We start from the raw sequence: 19174 nt of genomic DNA, 5'->3' as shown, positions 1-19174 counted from the left end.
CTATTAGGAGATTCCAACCCTGTTAGGAGTTGTAGAAGGTAGCTGAATGCACTGTCCAAATAGCTTCAAGATTACATCAACAAACCCACTTTCCAATTGACCTTGCTACTATTCCTTTTAGAATAATAGATGTGAAATAAGCTTTTACTTCTTCCTCTATCCAGTATGTTGAACTTCTTCTCCTTCAAACCATGCAATTAGATATGGAGCTCTATACTTAGCAACACTAACTCTTAAGGTCACCTACAGTCATGGGAAAGTTACTCTGTTCTACTGCTCAATAATTTGCAACTCTTATCTACTCTCACAACACTTTAGAAATGGAAAACATCTTTCCTTTATACCATGCTCAATAATAAATCTTTGAGTCAACTTTCCACTTAATTATAATATGTTAATTAAATGAATACATATTTAATGTTATTGGCTCACAATTATAAACAAACTTTCACACATGTGACTTCCATACATGCACACTCTCTGGCATCATCAATAGTCAATATACTATCTCTAGTTAACTACACAACCTTTCACTACATTTCTAATGAACTGTAGCAATCACACAATAGGAATTACTTTCATAATACTCTATTTCCATACGATTCTCTGTAGATCAACCATATCTTTCATACATTGGCAAATTAGGTTTTGTACGCTTACCCTTGCAATATAGACATACTATAGTATGCACTAGCAATTGTGCATAGACAAGTAAGTAATATATTGTTCTTAATACAAAAAATCATAGTTTGCTGCTCTGTTGGTCTTTATAGATTTATTACTATGTTATCATCAATGATAAACACAATCATCATATCAATGTTCTATAATGCTCCCCCATAGCATCAGCATTCATGCTAATTGTTTAATGTTTTTAGTTTCTCATGCATGTAGGTAGATTAGATTACTCATGAATAATTAATTGCTAAATAAGGATTAATTTTTCTTAGTTACTAATTTGTCCCTCCCCTCTTGGTAACTTAGCCTATCACATATATTTCCAACACTAGAGTCCATGTCTCTCTTTTCTCAATTTGCTCAATCTCTTATCTCATGGCTTTACTCCAATCCTTATTTTCTAAGCCATCTCTTACTATTTTAGGCTTAAGCATGCTCAACAATCATGTATCACTTCTTAGCCTATTTCTTTTCATTGTTCGAGTATATTTATCTCCAATAATTTTTTCGACAGGGTGATGTCTTTTGGCATACTTTGACAATCTTGGTTCTGCTCTTCTTTCCTCATTAGGTCTATCAACTTCAAAATTACTATGTACTTTTCTATATAGTAATTCAACATCTCTTTCATGTACACTTGTCTCAGAATCAAAATAGGTCTCAGCTTCCATCTATAACTTAGCTCTTGATTGTAACTTGGTTTCTGAATGCAACTTGACATTCATTATATGTGACTTGACATTTAGTGAAGCTTGCTATTGATTTGCAACTTGGTTTATGATGTCTTCATCAAAAGACATGCCTTCATAAAAGTATAAAAATGATTTTTACTCTTCAATTTCCTTCATAGGTTCATCTTCATGTACCTCTATATATTCACCAAACTTCACATTTTCACTTTCCACAACTTTTTTAGTGTTTGTATTTAAACACTTATAAGATTTACTTCTTGTGGAATAGCCAAGGAATATACCTTCTTCACTTTTAGCATCTAATTTTCTATTCCTAAAATCCTTAAGAATGTAGCACTTTCTTCCAAATACCTTAAAATATTTTACATTGGGTGAGTATGCATACCATAATTTGAAAGGTGTTGAATGAGTACCTTTCTTGAATTGTACACAGTTCAAGGTATAGACAATTATACTTATAACCTCTCTCCAGTATTTCAAAGAAACATTCTTCTCCATCATGAGTGTCCTAGTACAGTCCATTATAGGTCTATTCTTCCTTTTAGTAATTCCATTTTGTGGAAAGGTCCTAGGTGTAGAAGTATGTCTTTTGGTTCCTCTCTCATTATAGAACATCTCAAACTCATTTTATATAAAAAACCACTGTTAGATCTCAAACATTTCAAGTTTATTCCTATCTCCATTTCAACTTTAGCAAAGTACCACTTAAACATTTGGAAAACATCAAATTTCTATTTTAGAAACATAACTATTGTCATTCTAAAATAATCATCAAAAAATAGGATAATGTACTTTTCACCTTTTTAGCTTTATACATCAATTGGTCCACACAAATTAGTATGAACAATCTCCATAATTTCTTTAGAGGTGTGATTCTTACTCTGAAAACTAGATTTTTTCATCTTGCCTAACTGACATTGTTTGCATATCATATTGCCATGTTTCTTTAGTTTAGGAAAACCTCTGACTCTTTTCATGTTACTGATACTGATTAAGTTAACAAAGTTAACATGACATAACCTCTTGTACCATAACCACACATCATCAAATTATACAAAAGGATAAGTAGCATCATTCATATCAAGATAAAATAGATTATCTCTAGTTTGATCACCTTTCCCAATTAGTTTCCCATTAGTATCATAGATCTTTTCTATCTTGTTCTCAAACTCAACTTTGCAACCTAAACTATTTAGTTGTGACACTTTGAATAGATTATAATTAAGTCCTACATAATAAGCTTTGTCACACATGATATTTTTTATGAGTTTGATAGATCCTTTTCCTTTTATTAGGCAAGGTGCATCATTACCAAACCTTACACTATTTTCATCATAATAATCAAGGGTAATGAACTTAATTTTATCTCAAGTCATGTGATGTGAACACCCACTATCAATAACCCATCTATCACTCTTGTTCACATAAGACACTAGTGCAGTTGCATCATCCTCATTAGAATTATTATTCATTGTAACATATACCACTTCATCATCATGGTCATTAGATCTATCTTTGGTTTCCTCTTTAGAAATGTAGCAAGACATCTTTCCTTTATCTTTATAATCATTTATTGTTGAAAAAAAATTGATATAAGTATGATAAATGTGTTTCAATCATTTTTTTGTCAATGATGTCAACCCTATTATTTGTTGGTAAGACAACTACTTATATGATTTAAGTACTATCATTTATTTGATTGATGAAGTGGATTTGATCAAATAAGGTAAAAAGAGCACGTAGATGAAATGTTGAGTTATGATATGGAAAAGGAGTATAAAAATCAGCTAAGACAATGATATCATAGTACATTAATAATCTACTTATGGTTGCAAATGTTGGTTAGACTAAGTAAGGTCAGAAGAAAAAGTTAAACAAAGTTTGTCTACCAAGATTGACCAAGTGGATAGTAGGTGTCGAGAAAAGTTAGTGCAAGATGAGTAGAAAATTAGTTGGAGCATAGTAAAAATCTATTTTAGTACCCAAGTGAAATAATTGATGTTGAGTAAACTTTAGTTGATACTGAGCACTACTAAACTTTAGTTTATAGCAAGTGATTTTGCAATGGATGCCAAGAAACATAGCATAAATTGAACATAAGAAGCTAGTTAATGCCAACTATCAGCATTATACAAAATATTGTGAATTCAATGGATCTAAGTTGTCAAGGTTGATTTATTGGATTATGTGAACTATGTGGAAGATAAGATTGATGAACTGGTGGCATAGAATTCATGGTAAACCATTTTAAGGTCAAGAGGATTAAAGGAGAAGGAACCGTGTGGAAGATAAGATTGATGAGCTGGTGGCACAGAATTCATGGGAAACCATTTTTAGGTGAATATAAGAGGATTGAAGGAGAAGTTTCTAGAAGGGAATGAAATGAAATAAGGGGTAGATTCATTGAATCCTACCTAATTTTTCCTAACCCTAAATTGGACAATAGAGAATGAATGACAAATTATCTTAATTCTCTATTTATAGAGATAGATGGTCAGAAGCAAAGGTTGTCATGTGCGCAAACCTAAGGAAGAAAAGGAGTCTAAGGTATTGCTTAATTTAGTGACATAAGAGAAGAGTTTTCATTGGCAAGTTAAGCAAGAAGGCTTAAGGGTATGGATGCTTTAAGGGTAAACAAGTAAATAGAGAAGAAGTGTGTGAAAGCCAAGAAAAATGGAGGATTGTCATTGAGATCTATAATCTACAAATGGAGTTGTAAGTTGTTATCAAATCAAGCTTTTCTATTACTCTTTAATAATTGTATTAAGCTAGGGTAAATCCTTTGGAATAAGGTTGACCTAATAGTCATTTGTAAATCCTTTAACTAGATTATATTCCAAGTAAATGGTTTAAAGTCCTCTAACAAGACTCACTCCTAATAGGGTGATTGAAATCCTTTAAGAGGGTCACATTTAATAGTGTGTATTGTAACCTTTAATAGGGTTTTCTTTTCACAAGGCATCACTTTACAAGAGTGAGAAAGAGTAGCATGTTACTGGTGGCTTTTTCCACATTGGGTTTCTACATAAATCATTGTGTCAAGTGTGTTACTGAATCTATTATGTTTCATGTTTACATTTCTACAAATTGATTCGACAGTAACCTACAAGTTTTAAGTGATTGCATAATCTTGTGGATGCATCCATGATGAAAATGTTTTATGGGTTCACTAAGTTATGAAATTTTATAATAGTACATCTAGACCTTGGATAACTAATTCACACCCCCCCCTAGTTATTCTAAAGAATTCCAAGAGTTGTTGTCCTCATCTATTGTTCTTCTTCTTTGGACATCTAGCAAAAATATGACCAACCTCATTGCAATTAAAACACATGATAGGTAGCTTACCTTTGAATTTTCCTTTGCCTCTGTGAAATCTCCTTACTAGTAGTGATTCAAGCTGTTCTACATCTTCCTCATATATATCACTATCACTAGAAATATATTTGACCTTTTTCTTCTTATCTTTAGGTTCTTTTAATAACAATTTGTCTTTGAAAGAAAATTCAATATTCTAATATTTAAAATTATCAAAATTTGAGAGTTCAAAAGTAGTGAGTCTACCTATCAATCCTTCAAAGGTTAGATCATTACAAGATGTGCACCTTAGTTCTTGTATGACAGAGACTCTAATAGCATAGATGGGAAATAGAGTTCTTAGTACTTGCTAATCATAGTCTCATCTTCAATTTTACTAGTTCCTCCTCTAATAGTATTGACTACTTCTTTTACTCTAGCATAGTACTGAACTATATTTTCACCTTATTGCATTCTCATATCATTAAACTTACCTCTAAGACTTTCAAATTTGGCTCATAGTACATTTTTGTCTCATCCATAAATATTTTCTATAGCATCCCACATCTTCTTAGCACTATCACATTCCTTGATGTCATCAAAATTAGTGTAGCTTAGGGCAGATGAGATCTCCAACATTTCCTGATTGTGTTCTTTCTTCTTCTTTAGATCCTTGAGAGTTAGGGCTCCAATAGGGTCAACATGCTTAGTGGTGATGGTGATTATGCATGGTCTCTAAGACCTCCTAGGTGTAGCTTCATCAGACTTGAATTTCTTCTTGTTAAGCTTGGGTACCTCTCCTTTGGACATCTTGATCTTTTGTTTCTAGTATCTTCAAACTAGTCCTCTTAAGCACTACAGTGCTCTAATACCAATTGTTAGAATTCTTTAGAATAACGGGGGGGGGGGGTGGTTGAATCAATTATCCAAGGTCTAGATGTACAAATAAAAAATTTCAATTCTTAGTAGACCCATATCCATAAAATCTTATCATGCATGCATCCATTAGACTACTCAAACTTTGTAGGTTACTATCCTAGGTCAAAAAAACTTTGCAGAAATGTAAACATGAAACATAATAGATTTAATAGCACAATTGACACAAGGATTTTACGAGGAAACTCAATTCAAGAAAAATCACCAATAACATGCTACTAATTCTCACTCTTTTAAATTGATGCCTTCTAAAAGGCCAACCCTATTGAAGGTTACAATACATATTGTTAAATGTGACCTAGTTAAAGGATTTCAATCAACTAGTCAAGAGTGAGCCTTATTAGAGGACTTTATACCATTCCATTAGAATGCCACCTAGTTAAAAGAATTATTAATGACTATTAGGTCAACCTTAATCCAAAGGATTTACCCTAGACTGATACAATGATTAGAAAGTAATAGTAAGGCTTGATCTGATAAAAAATTACAACTCACTTGGGTATGTGTAGGATCATGGTCAACCAAACTATGCTCTTAACTGGTAATAAAAAATCAAAAAATTAGGGTTATGTCAACTTGATGTGTAATTTTCTACTTTTTATTAACTTTATGTCAAAAATTTGAGAAAAAAAAATCTCTAGCAAATTCAATCTAGTTTCTAAACTACTAGGACTTATCTCAAAAAAATAAAAATTGATTGGTCAAAATTAATGCAATATTACAAAAAAAAATAGAATAAAAATAAGAAGTAGATGTATGTCTGACCACCTTAATCAAAATCAAATTATAATATTTTTTTAAAATATTATAGATATAATTAGTAGATTCATGCCTAGATGTGACACATATTTTTGGGTGTTTTTATTCTAAATAAATAATTAATAATTAATTTTTGACTTTAGTATTTTTGGAATTAAAAAACTCTCATGTCTAACCACCTTAACTAATTCAAAACTCTGTAAAATTCAAATTTCCAATTTTTTTCCTTATGGTAGAAGAAACATAGAATGTGATGCATCTTTTGGATTTAAAAATGTTGTACCATTTGAAAGTTATACTTATTTTTCAAGTAGTGTGTCAGTCAGCAGTTTATACGTAACTCCATCAGAAAATAAGTAATAATTACTTACTAAACTCATAATTTGACAAACCTTACATTTATGGAAAGATAAAAATATTCTTAAGAAAATCTTTTTATTTCATCAAATTTTGGTGAAAAAAAGTTGTCAGATACATTTTTGAAATTAAAATCACATAAAAACAAGTCAAAAGCAACTTTTTAGGATGTTTTTAAAGTTGACCATATAGGTTTGGTATCAAAATATATAGTAGACCTTATAAAGATATTAATGGTTTTCATTTAGTATCAAGGTGGGTGAGAAAAAAGTTGGAATAGATTTTGAAATGGTTTGAGATATTTCAGAACTACAGATTTTTCATATTGCCACTTTTTGGCACACCATGATCCTACACATACCCACTTCTAGATTATAGATCTCTGTTTCAGTCCTCCATTATAATTGGCATTCACAAACTTTATCTTTGGTAGCATATTCACCCTTCAAGAATTCATACTCTTTAGTCTTCTTACTTTGCATGCCAACTCCAGACACTTTTGTTTGGCCACCAAATGAAGCAATACCCTAGACTCCTTGTCTTCCTTAGGTTCTCACACATGAAAACATTTTGTTCTAACTAGCTATCTCTATAAATAAAGAATTTAGATCTTTTGTCACTTAACCATAATAGTCCATTTTAGAGTTAGGTAGGATACAATGAATCTACCCACTTTTCATTTGGTTCCTCTAGAAAATTCTTCTACAATCTTCCTTGAATCAACCTCAAAATAGTTTACCTTGAATTCTCTTCAATCAGTTCATCATAGTTATCTTCCACACGCTTCACAAAAATCAAGAAAAAAAAATAGTTAGCTCAAATTCATCAAATCTTCGATTTAACACTATTTGTTGTCACTCAGCAACTATACTATTCTATCACTCGACCAACACTAGTTCACTCGACCAACACTAAAGTTTATTGATGCTCAGGATAAACTAAATTTTACTCAACATATACTAAAAATCACTTAGCTTGCACTATTTTTTATCTTTTCTCGACACCTCTTATTTTCCACTCAGCTTCCATTGATTTATACTCGGCTTGCACTAACTACTCGGCAAGGCTTGGCAGACAATTGTTTTACTTTATCTTCTTCCAATCTTCACATGAGTAATCTTTCATTTTAGACTTTAAGTAGATAAACAATACAAATATAGTATCAATGTCTTACTTGGTCTTAGTGCTTCTTTTACATACCAAATAACTCAACCTTTCTTTAGGTGCTATTACAATCTTTTCTTTTCAAATCCTCTTCATCAATCAACTAAATGATATCGTTTAGACCAAAAAGAAATGTCTCACCAGTAGGTAGAAAGTTTGACATCATTGAAAAAATAGTGATTATTCCATTATAGGTTGGTCACTTCAAAACAATCTTATATCAACACTATGGACATATTATATTTGTTCGAATGTGTCAAAATGGATAATAAGATAACCTATGACCCCTTTAGGAAAATTTTGTGACAACATATATCCCTATGGGTCCTAGGACCCCTAGGGACCTATTCCATTTGTTCAAATGAGTTGAAATGGGTCACAATATAACATATGACCCCTTTCAACACATTACATGACAATATATGTGCCTAGGAGTTCTAGGACCTATAGGGACATATTATAATTGTTCATATGGATTGAAAGGGGTCATAGGATAACCTATAATGCCTCTTAACATAATTCATTACAACATATGCACTTATGGGTCCTAGGACCCCTAGAAACCTATTTCATTTGTTTTAATAGGTTAAAAAGGTCATAGGATAATTTATGACCCCTTTTGATGCATTTCATGACAACGTATATCCCTAGGGGTCCTAAGACTGCTAAGAACCTATTATATTTGTTCAAATATGTCAAAAGAGGTCATAGACTAGCATATGGCCCCTTTCAATGCATTTCATGACAATATATGTCCCTAGTGGTCCTAGGACCCCTAGGATCCTATTTCATTTGTTTGAATCAGTTGAAAGGTGTTAACGAATATTCTATGAACCCTTTCAACACATTTCATGACAAATTATGTTCATAGGGTCCTCAAACAACAAAGGACATATTATAATTTATTAATATAGGTCAAAAGGTGTCATAGAATAACTTGTGACTACTTTCAACACATTTCATGACAAAATATGTCCCTAGGGGTCCTACAACCCCTAGTGACCTAATTCATTTGTTTGAATGGGTCAAAAAAATCATAGGATAACCTCTGACCCCATTCGATATTTTTATGGTAATATATGTCCCTAGGGGTCTTAGGACCTCTACAAACCTATTTCATTTGTTTGAATTTTTTGAAAGGGGCCATAGGATAACCTATGACCCCTTTTGACACATTTAATGATAAAAAAATGTCCTTAAGGCTCCTTGGACTCAAAGGGACATACATTTTGTGTTCTTATGTGTCCAAAGAGGTCGTAGGTTACCCTATGATCCTTTTTGACCATTCATATGAAAACATATGATTTGATGGGTCTTAGGACCCCTAGGGACATGTACGTTTTATTCCTATGGGTTGTAAGTGGTCATAGCTTACCCTAGTTCCCCTAGAGACATATTAGAGTTGTTCGAATAGGTTGAAAGGGTTCATAGGATTAGCTATGACCCCTTTGAACACATTCCATGATAACATATGTCCCTAGGGGCGGTAGGAGACCTAGGAACCTATTTTATTTGTTCTAATGGGTTAAAAGGGGTCATAAGATAAGCTATGACTGCTTTTGATACATTTCATAACACCATGCCTCTAATGGTCCCAAGACACCTATAGACATATTAATTTTGTTTGAATTGTTCAAAATGGGTCATACAATAACCTATGACCCCTTTTGACAAATTTCATATCACATGTCTTTAGGGGTATTAAGACCATTGGGTACCTAGTTCATTTATTGGTTTTTGTGCATATACGTATTCATTATTTACACTTACTTAAGTTTACTTAGGTTAATGCATTAGTTTATTTATTTTGCATTATTTTATTTTTGAGACACCTAGGAGTATGTGCACTATTGTGAGTTTTCATGATGACATCATAGGGGCTCACACCTCTTTTAAGCACATGTTGTCTACAACACAGGAATCTTCTACACACATATGACACTTTATCATTCTTATCCATTCATCTAGAATGTTGGATAAGGTGCTTAGTTGTCTTATCTTCTGGTTGTTTCTAGAGACATTCTAGTTGCTTCCTAAGAGGCCTTTCTATATAGGCACTCCTAGTGTACTCTTAATTATGGCATATTGAATATATCATCATTTTGATCATACTCTCTCTCTCTCTCTCTCTCTCTCTCTCTCTCTCTCTCTCTCTCTCTCTCTGTGGTTTACTATGTGCTTGTGTTTGAGTTCTTAGTTCCTAGGTGAATTTTTCCCTTAGGAAAATTCTTACATGGTATCAGAGCAACTTGGAGATTTTTCTCATCACATAGCCATTCGAGACCATGCTTGCTTCATCACCTCAACCTGAATCTATAGTATTGTAGAAATTGGGAGTGTCAAGAGCCAATTTGACCTTGCCATTGCATCCAAAATGCTGAACCGATGAAAATCGACTATAAACATGCCTACCTTGGCCCAAAGTCAACCGTGAGAAAAAAAAAAATTTGCAAATTGGAACCTAGAGGCCCCGATTTGTAGCTTGAGTATGGTCATTATTTTTAGATCTATGATTTAATTTTGATTTGGATCTGTATTTTCTCTATATTTTCATCAATTTTTTTTGCCCTTCGGGCACCCAGTAGAGAAATTCTTTTAGCATAACCGAATAGTGAATTCCTGGCTCTACCATTTGGAGGGTTTATTATTTAATTGTAGGTTAATTCAGCAAGTGGACATAACATATATTTCGGGCCGTACACAATTCATAGCCAATATACCTCTACCGCAAAGAATATTCCAAATATGTTTTGGCTGAACTCACCGTCCGGGCATCAACCTTCATCCCCATCGGGGAGGCTTGCTTTGGTATAAGCCCTGTGGGTTAAGCATTTTAAATGGCACTTTAACCTCATTTTTGGTCAATGTGGGATTATTAAATCTTGTCCACCACCCCACTTAGTTCTCCTACAATGGTGAAAAAGTCTAGCCCATGCAACAGTGATTTCCACGATAGCAATTATTAATACAAATTCTGGCCTCTACATCTCCTATTTCGGCCATGCAGAAAGGAACTTCGACCACATTTTTTGAAACACCCACTTTCATTGGCAACCCTATTCAACTTCTAGCGTTGATCTCTCCTCCACGGCACTTGTTGTCAGTATCCAGTAGATGTGACCCTAACTCTGGCCTGCACTGTTTTTGACTTCGATAAAGTGTTTTTTGGTAGGTGGTTTCAGATTTCCAACATACAAACTTTCCCTCCTGCACAATGGGAAGCCTTCTAGCCAGGACACATGGAGGCATCACAGTGGTGCCACACAACATCATCTGCACACAACCATGTATTCTAGTGTAAAGCTGCCACCTAGAAAAAGACCATGTCATCACCATGCTGACTCACCTACCAATTGGGCCACATCATTTGGCATTGCCATCTCAGCCACGTGGATAGCTATAATTTTTACATGTGTAGCGGTCGTACTGTACAGATAGACACATCATCTGCCACGTCACCCCAGGGCGTAAATTTTTTGTTGACCTCAGCATAACACTATCTTAAAATTGATGGCCATTTGACCATAATTTCCAAGTATTTTACAACTATAGTGATAGCTATTTGACTATCAAATTTAGACTTGCAGTTTTCCCTCTAGACCCCTCTTTAGATTGCTTTTCATTTTGGCAGCCTGACTTCACGAGCTCACAACTCAGACATGCGGACTCTGATTCAAGTGAAATTTTTTTTGAAATTAGGTAAAATTTCCTAAATTTTCTAGTGATGGTGTTTTTTTCTAGTTTTGGTGAGAAAATTTTGCAGAGATTACATTTTTTGGCAACTATACCTACATAATCCAGCATTTTATAACTTCAGAAACTCCGTACAAGCACATCTAGTCACTTTTTAAGGTTCTATTTTTTTGAAAGTGCATTTTTTTTTGTCTACTTTTTGGATTTGAAGTCAAATTCTAGGGTTGTGTGGACCAATTTCTCACTTTCAAAATTAGGCCTTCTTTGGCATTGTAAAGCTTTGATTTTTTTTCAAAATTGTTGTAAATCTAAGCTATAGTGCTTAAGTGATAGATCTCAGCCTCATAAGGTAGTTGTAAAAGCAAAATTAGAAAGTTCACTTTGTTCATTTTGACAAGTGGCCCATTGTAAATGCACTACTTATAAAGTGCCAACAACATCTTTTTTGGGGGGGTCTTTTGATTGAGTGAAAAGGGGGGGGGGGTGTACTGTGTTTTTTGTGTCTCTCTTTTGTGCTCTTTTCATTTCTACATCATGAGTTTCAAATCTCCTCCTCTAACTTCACACAACTATTCTACATGGAAAGATATTGCATGGAGTAGATTAATGGAAAAAGGATATAGTCTTTATGTTGATGGTACAATTACCAAACCTACTAATGCTAAAGAACTCATTGATTGGAAAAATCAAGATTGACAAGATTTAGGAGTTATCAGGAGTTGTGTACATGGGGATCTTCTCTTTCACATTAAAAATTGTTCAAACTCTAAAGAAGCTTGGGATAAACTTGAATAGTTGTATGGTAAGGTGGATGAAGAAAAGGGATTTCAAATTGAGGATGATCTACTTCTCTTGGATCCTAAGAATTTTGACACAATTTAGGATTACATCATTAAAATCAATGACTATAGGGCACTTTTAAAAGATTGTGGAAATCTCATCAAGGATGACAAGTTGATTCATCACATCCTGAAGAGGCTACCTTCTGAGTACTCTAACTTTGTTTCGAGTTTTAATACTCATAGGTTGACCATGGGATCTGCTTACCACAAGCCTTCCTTTGATGCATTTGTAGAGATGTTGATTGTTGAACAATCTCACTTGGTGGATTTTGGACTTCTCAAGTCATCAAAGACCAAAGCCTTGGTGGCTAGTGATGAGCACAAATCAAGTCAAGGAGGGAAAAGCAACAACAAGAAGAAATAGTGGAAGCATAAAACACAATCTAAGACACAATAATCCTCCTCTCAACAAGGTAGTACTTCTTCCAACAAGAAGGGAAGTAATGAAAAGAAGGACAAACTTTTTTGTGCATATTGCAAAAAGCCAAATCATGACAAGCATCATTGTAAGAGAAAAAGAATTGATGAGTTAGAAAATATACTCAAGAAGAACAAGATTCAAGTGCCAGGTACTTCCAAGGATTCTGCTCCAACTTCTTCGAAGGGTAGAGGTCAAGCACTTATGGAAAACACAAGTTCTTCAGAATGGATACTTGACTCAGGTGCCTCTTACCATATGGGTTCTTCAAAGGAAGACTTTTCTTCATTGAAGTAGTCAAAGGTACCACACATCTTTGTGGGAGATGATACTAAGATGGAAGTTGAAGGGAAAGGACATGTGGAAATGGAAAATGGGGAATTCAAAGAAGTTCTCTATGTTCCAAACCTTAGCTCAAATCTCCTATTAGTTTACCAAATCACTCACCTTGGAGATGGTCATAAGGTTGAGTTCCTTCCCAATTCTATGATGGTGCGAAGTCTAAGAGATGATTCATTGGTTGCAGTGGGCAAAGTCAATGATGACAAGAGACTTTATTCCTTCTCCCAATTTGTGCCTAAGATTCCTTCTCAAGCCTTGTTGACTCACTCTACTTCACAAATCGACTTATGGCATGAGTGGTTTGGTCACCTTAACTTCCACTCTCTTCAGCAACTTTGCTCAAAACATATGGTCAAAGGTTTACCCAATATTAGCTTTTCTATGAGAGAATGTTCATCTTGTTCAATGGATATGAATCTCAAGGAGAAATATGATAAAGGAAAGTCTTCTCAAGCTCTAGTTGTTCTTCAACTAGTTCACATGGTATTAGTAGGACCCTTTGTAGTTACTTCAGTTAGCCAAGGCCGCTACATACTCACATTTGTTGATGACTTTCCAAGATTCACTTGGGTCTACTTCCTTCATCATAAGAATGAATTGGTTCATAAGCTTCAAGACTTAAAGACTCGTGTTGAACACAAGTCAACGAAATCCATCAAGGTACTAAGGGTGGAAAATGTGAATAGATGTGTCAATAGAAGACTAAAGAACTTTTGTAGAATTGAGGGGATTGATCTTTAGAACTTACTAGCATTTAGTCTACACAAGATAGATGTTGCAGCAATGAGGATTAGGACTCTCAAGACCATGGCAAGTTGCATGATTAAGGCCAAGTCTCTCGATCCTATACTTGAATTTGAAGCCATTAGCAGTACTACTCACATACTTAATAGGTCTCCTCATCCAACCTTAGATGGCAAGACTCCTTTTGAGGCATGGTATGGCAGAAAACTAGTTGTGTTTCACTTTAGAGTCTTTGGTTGTCTAGCATGGGAAAACCTATCCTCCAAGAGTTGCAAGGCACTAGCACCTAGGCCTTGTACCTTCATCGATTATGAAGACAATGTGAAGGCTTACAGACTGATGGATCCAAAGATTCATGAGATTTTTGTGGAGAAGGATGTTCACTTTGAGGAAAGTGCACCTAGCTTATCCTCTAATCCTCTCCACAAAGCATACATCGTGGAAACTAATAGTGACACCAGCGATAGTGCTTCAACAGGTTCAAACACATGGGGTTTTATCGACAGTTATAGTGAGAGGTCACATCAATCTAGTCCACATGCTTACATTTCCATAGTGAAAGGTCCATCACATCATGTTACATCTCATCTTCCAACTCCAGCTTCAGTTGACTTGGGAGACACAATTGAGGACTTACATCTTCTCGTTGATGAAGGTGATCCTTCTACGGTTGATGTGAGGGCTCACTCTGACACTCATGTCCATTCTCTATATGATCAATCTAAATAGGTTGGTGTGATTGTGGATCCTTATGAACAAAAATTAGTGGAGGTCTCTTTTTCAGTAGAGGAGATAGATGGTTTAGTGGAACAGGTTCAATAGACATCCTTGCCTAATCTGCATTCATTCTTTTCAGCACAGTTGGAAGGGGTGAACTTCAGCCTCAACACAGGGATACTTGAGCAAGTTTTAGGGATAGCATACATCTTTAGGAGTGTACCTTTGCCTTTGTTTCTTCCTAAGGGGAGGAACACCATATTACATTCTTGGACCAGCTTCTTCATCAAAGCAGATTTCACTTGTTGGCATTTTTCTTTTGGTGCAGGAGCCTATTCTATCTCTCTTCCTTCTCTCATTCTCTGATGTATATATTGGATGTATGTCGTAATGGGGGGGGGTCTTGATTACTCCATCCATCGATGCATCCCTATTTATCTCTCTTTTTGGGGAAGGGCTTTTCCCATGAGGTTTTCCCTCTTTCCCCGCTTTATGAGAGATTTGAATCTTCATTATGTAAATGGGTACCTAATATGGTCTAGTAGTCGGGACCCATTATGTATCTTCATCCTAGTTTGTAAGCTTAAGGGTATTCCCCTAAGTTACACTTAAGGGGGGGTTTTAGTGTAAATATGTATTCACTATTTACACTTACTTAAGTTTACTTAGGTTAATGCATTAGTTAATTTAATTTGCATTATTTTATTTTTGAGACACCTAGGAGTATGTGCACTCTTGTGAGTTGTCATGATGACATCATAGGGGTCCGCACCTCTTTTAAGCACATGTTGTCTACAACACAGAAATCTTCTACACACATATGACACTTTTTCATTCTTATCCATTCATCTAGAATGTTGGATAAGGTGCTTAGTTTTCTTGTCTTTTGGTTGTTTCTAGAGACATTCTAGGTGCTTCCTGAGAGGCCTTTGTATATAGGCACTCCTAGTGTACTCTTAATTATGGCATATTGAATATATCATCATTTTGATCATACTCTCTCTCTCTCTTTGGTCTACTGTGTGCTTGTGTTTGAGTTCTTAGTTCTTGGGTGAATTTTGCCCTTAGGCAAATGCTTACAATTTGAATGGGCCAAAAGGGGGCACATGATAATCCATGAAACCTTTCAACACATTCAATGATATTATATGTCCCTATGAGTCCTACAACCCCTAGGAACATACTAAATTTGTTCAAATAGGTTGAAAGTGGTCATAGGCTAATCCATGACCCCTTTCAACAAATTTCATGACAACATATGTCCCTAGAGATTCTAAGACTACTAGGGACATATTTGAATTGTTTGAATAGGTTGAAATGGGTCAGAGGTTATCCTATGACCCTTTTTGACACATTGCATGACTACATATGTCACTACAAGTCCTAGGACCTATAGGGATATATTATAATTGTTCATATAGGTTGAAAGGAATCATAGGATAACCTATGACCCCTCTTGACACATTGCACAACAACACATTGCCTTAGGAGTCCTACGAACCCTAGGGACCTATTTCATTTGTTATAATAGGTTGAAATGTGTTACAAGGTAATCTATGACCCCTTTTAATGCATTTAATGATAACATTTGTCCCTTAGGGTTCTAGGACCCCTAAGAACATATTATATTTGTTCAAATGTGTCAAAAAGGGTTATAGGATAGCCTATGGTCCCTTTTGACACATTTCATGACAATATATGTCACTAGTGATCTTAGGACCCCCAGAGACCTATTTCATTTTTTCAAATGGATTGAAAGGTGTCATGGGATAACTTATAAACTCTTTCAACACATTTCTTGATAACTTACATCCATAGGGGTCCTTGAACCCCTAGGGGCATATTATAATTTGTTCATATAGGTCAAAAGGGGTCATAGGATAACTTATGACCCCTTTAAGCACATTTCATGACAACACATATCCATAGGGGTCCTACAACCCCTTGGGATCTATTTTATTTGTTCAAGTGGGTTAGAAGTGCCCTTTAAATTATTTTATGGCAACATATGTTCCTAGGGGTCCTAGAAACTCTAGGTACCTATTTTATTTGTTTGAAAAGGTTAAAAGGGGTCACATGATAACCTATGACACCTTTCGATATATTTCTTGACAACATATGTCTCTAGGGGTTCTAGAACACCTAACGACATATTGTAATTGTTCATATGGGTTGAAAGGGGTTATAAGATAAAATATGACCCCTTTTGACACATTTCATAATAATCTATATCCTTTGGGCTCCTTGGATCCCCAGAGACATACATGTTGTCTTCATATATGGTGTAAGGGTTCATAGGTTACCCTATGATCCCTTTCAACAATTTGCATGACAACATGTATTTTGAGGGGTCTTAGGACCTCTATGGACATGCATGTTTTGTTCCTATGGGTCTTAAGTAGTCATAGGTTACCGTAGGATCCCTAAGGACATATTAGATTTGTTTGAATGGGTCAAAATGGCTCATAGGATAACTTATGACCTCTTTCGACATATTTAATGACAATATATGTCCCTAGGATACTATGAACCCTAGGGACCTATTTTATTTGTTTGAATGGGTCGAAAGGGGTCATAAGATAACATATGACCCCTTTCAACATAGTTTATGACTACATAAGTCCCTAGGATTCCTAGGGGTCATAGGTTATTCTTTGACCTCTTTTGACCCATTCAAAGAAATCTAATATGTTCGTAGGGGTCCTAAGACCCCTAGGGACATATATTGTCATCAAAGTGGTTGCAAGGGGCCATAGGTTATCCTATGACCCCTTTCAATTGATTCTAAAAAATGCAATAGGTCCTTATGGGTCCTAGGACCATTAGGGGGGATATGTTGTCATGAAATTTGTTGAAAGGGGTCATAGGTTGTCCTATGACCCCTTTTGACCCATTCTAACAAATATATATATTTTTCTGGCTAGGACCCCTAGGGATAAATTTCATCATGAAAAGTATTGAAAGGAATTAGAGGTTATTCTATGAACCTTGTTGACCGTTTTGAAGAAATATAATATGTCCCTATAGGTCTTAGGACCCTAAGGGAAATATGTTGAAAGGGGTCATAGGTTATCCTACAAACCCTTTGGACCTATTTCATTTGTTCAAATGGGTTGAAAGAGGTCATAAAATAACCAATGACTCCTTTTAATTCATTTCATGACAAAACATGTCTCTAGGGGTCCTAGGACCCCTAGAAAAATATTATAATTGTTCATATGATCAAAAGGGATCATAGGACAACCTATGTTCCTTTTTGACATATTTCATGGTAACATATATCCCCAAGGGTCCTAAGACACCTAGTGACATGGATATTGTATTATTATAGGTTATAAGGGGTCGTAGGTTACCATATAACCCCTTTCAACCATTCACATGAGAACATGTGCTCCTAGGGTTCCTAGGATTTATAGGGATAGACACCATTTTCTTTCCTATGGGTCAAAAGGAGTCATAGGTTACCCTTGTATCCCTATGGACATATTTGATTTGTTCAAATGAGTCAAAAAGGATCATAGGATAACCCATGACTCCTTTTTATATATTTCGTGAAAATATATGTACCCATAATCCCTTTCAATATATTTCATGAAAATATATCTCCCTAGGGGTCCTAGGACCCCTAGAGACCTATTTTATTTGTTCTAATGGGTTAAAAGGAGTCATGGTGTAAACTATCATCATGATCAACACATTTCATGACAACATATATCCCTAGGGGTCCTAAAACCCCTAGAGACCTATTTCATTTGTTTGAATGGGTAGAAAGTGGTTATAAGATAACCTATGACCCCTTTCAACAAATTTTATGATAACATATGTCCCTAGGGGTCTTAGTACCCTAGTTCCCTATATCATTTGTTTGAATCAGTAGAATGGGGGCATAGGATAACCTTTGACACCAATCAACACATCAGTTGACAATATATGTCCTTATAGGTCTTAGTACCCCTAGGGAAATATTAGATTTGTTCAAATGGGTTGAAAGGGGTCATAGGATAACTTGTGGTCTCTTTCAACTAATTTCATTACAACATATGTTCCTAGGGGTTCTAGGACACATAGGGACGTATTTTATTCATTCGAATGGGTTGAAATGGGTCATATGATAACTATGACTCATTTTGACTCATTTCATGACAATATATGTCCCTATTAGCCCCAGAATCTATAGGGACCCATTATAATTGTTCATATGGTTGAAAGTGGTCATAAGATAACCTATGACCCCTCTTAGCACAATGCATGACAACATATGCCCTTAGGGGTCATAGGACCCCTAAAGACCTATTTCATTTGTTCTAATGGGTTAAAAGGGGTCATAATATAACCTATGACTCCTTTTGATGGATTTCATGACAACATATGTCCCTAAGGGTCCTAGGACCTCTTAGTACATATTATATTTGTTCAAATAGGTTGAAAGGGGTCATAGGATAACTTAATAACCATTTTGATGCATTTAATGACAATTTGTCCTTAGAGATCCAAGGACCCTTAGGGACCTATTTCATTTATTTGAATGGGTTGAA

This window comes from Cupressus sempervirens, chromosome 6 (assembly GCF_028749045.1).
Source record: "Cupressus sempervirens isolate cs-2001-9-10 chromosome 6, ASM2874904v1, whole genome shotgun sequence".
NCBI lineage: Eukaryota > Viridiplantae > Streptophyta > Pinopsida > Cupressales > Cupressaceae > Cupressus > Cupressus sempervirens.
The sequence above is the reverse complement of the archived record's forward strand: the minus strand, read 5'-3'. Positions refer to the sequence as shown.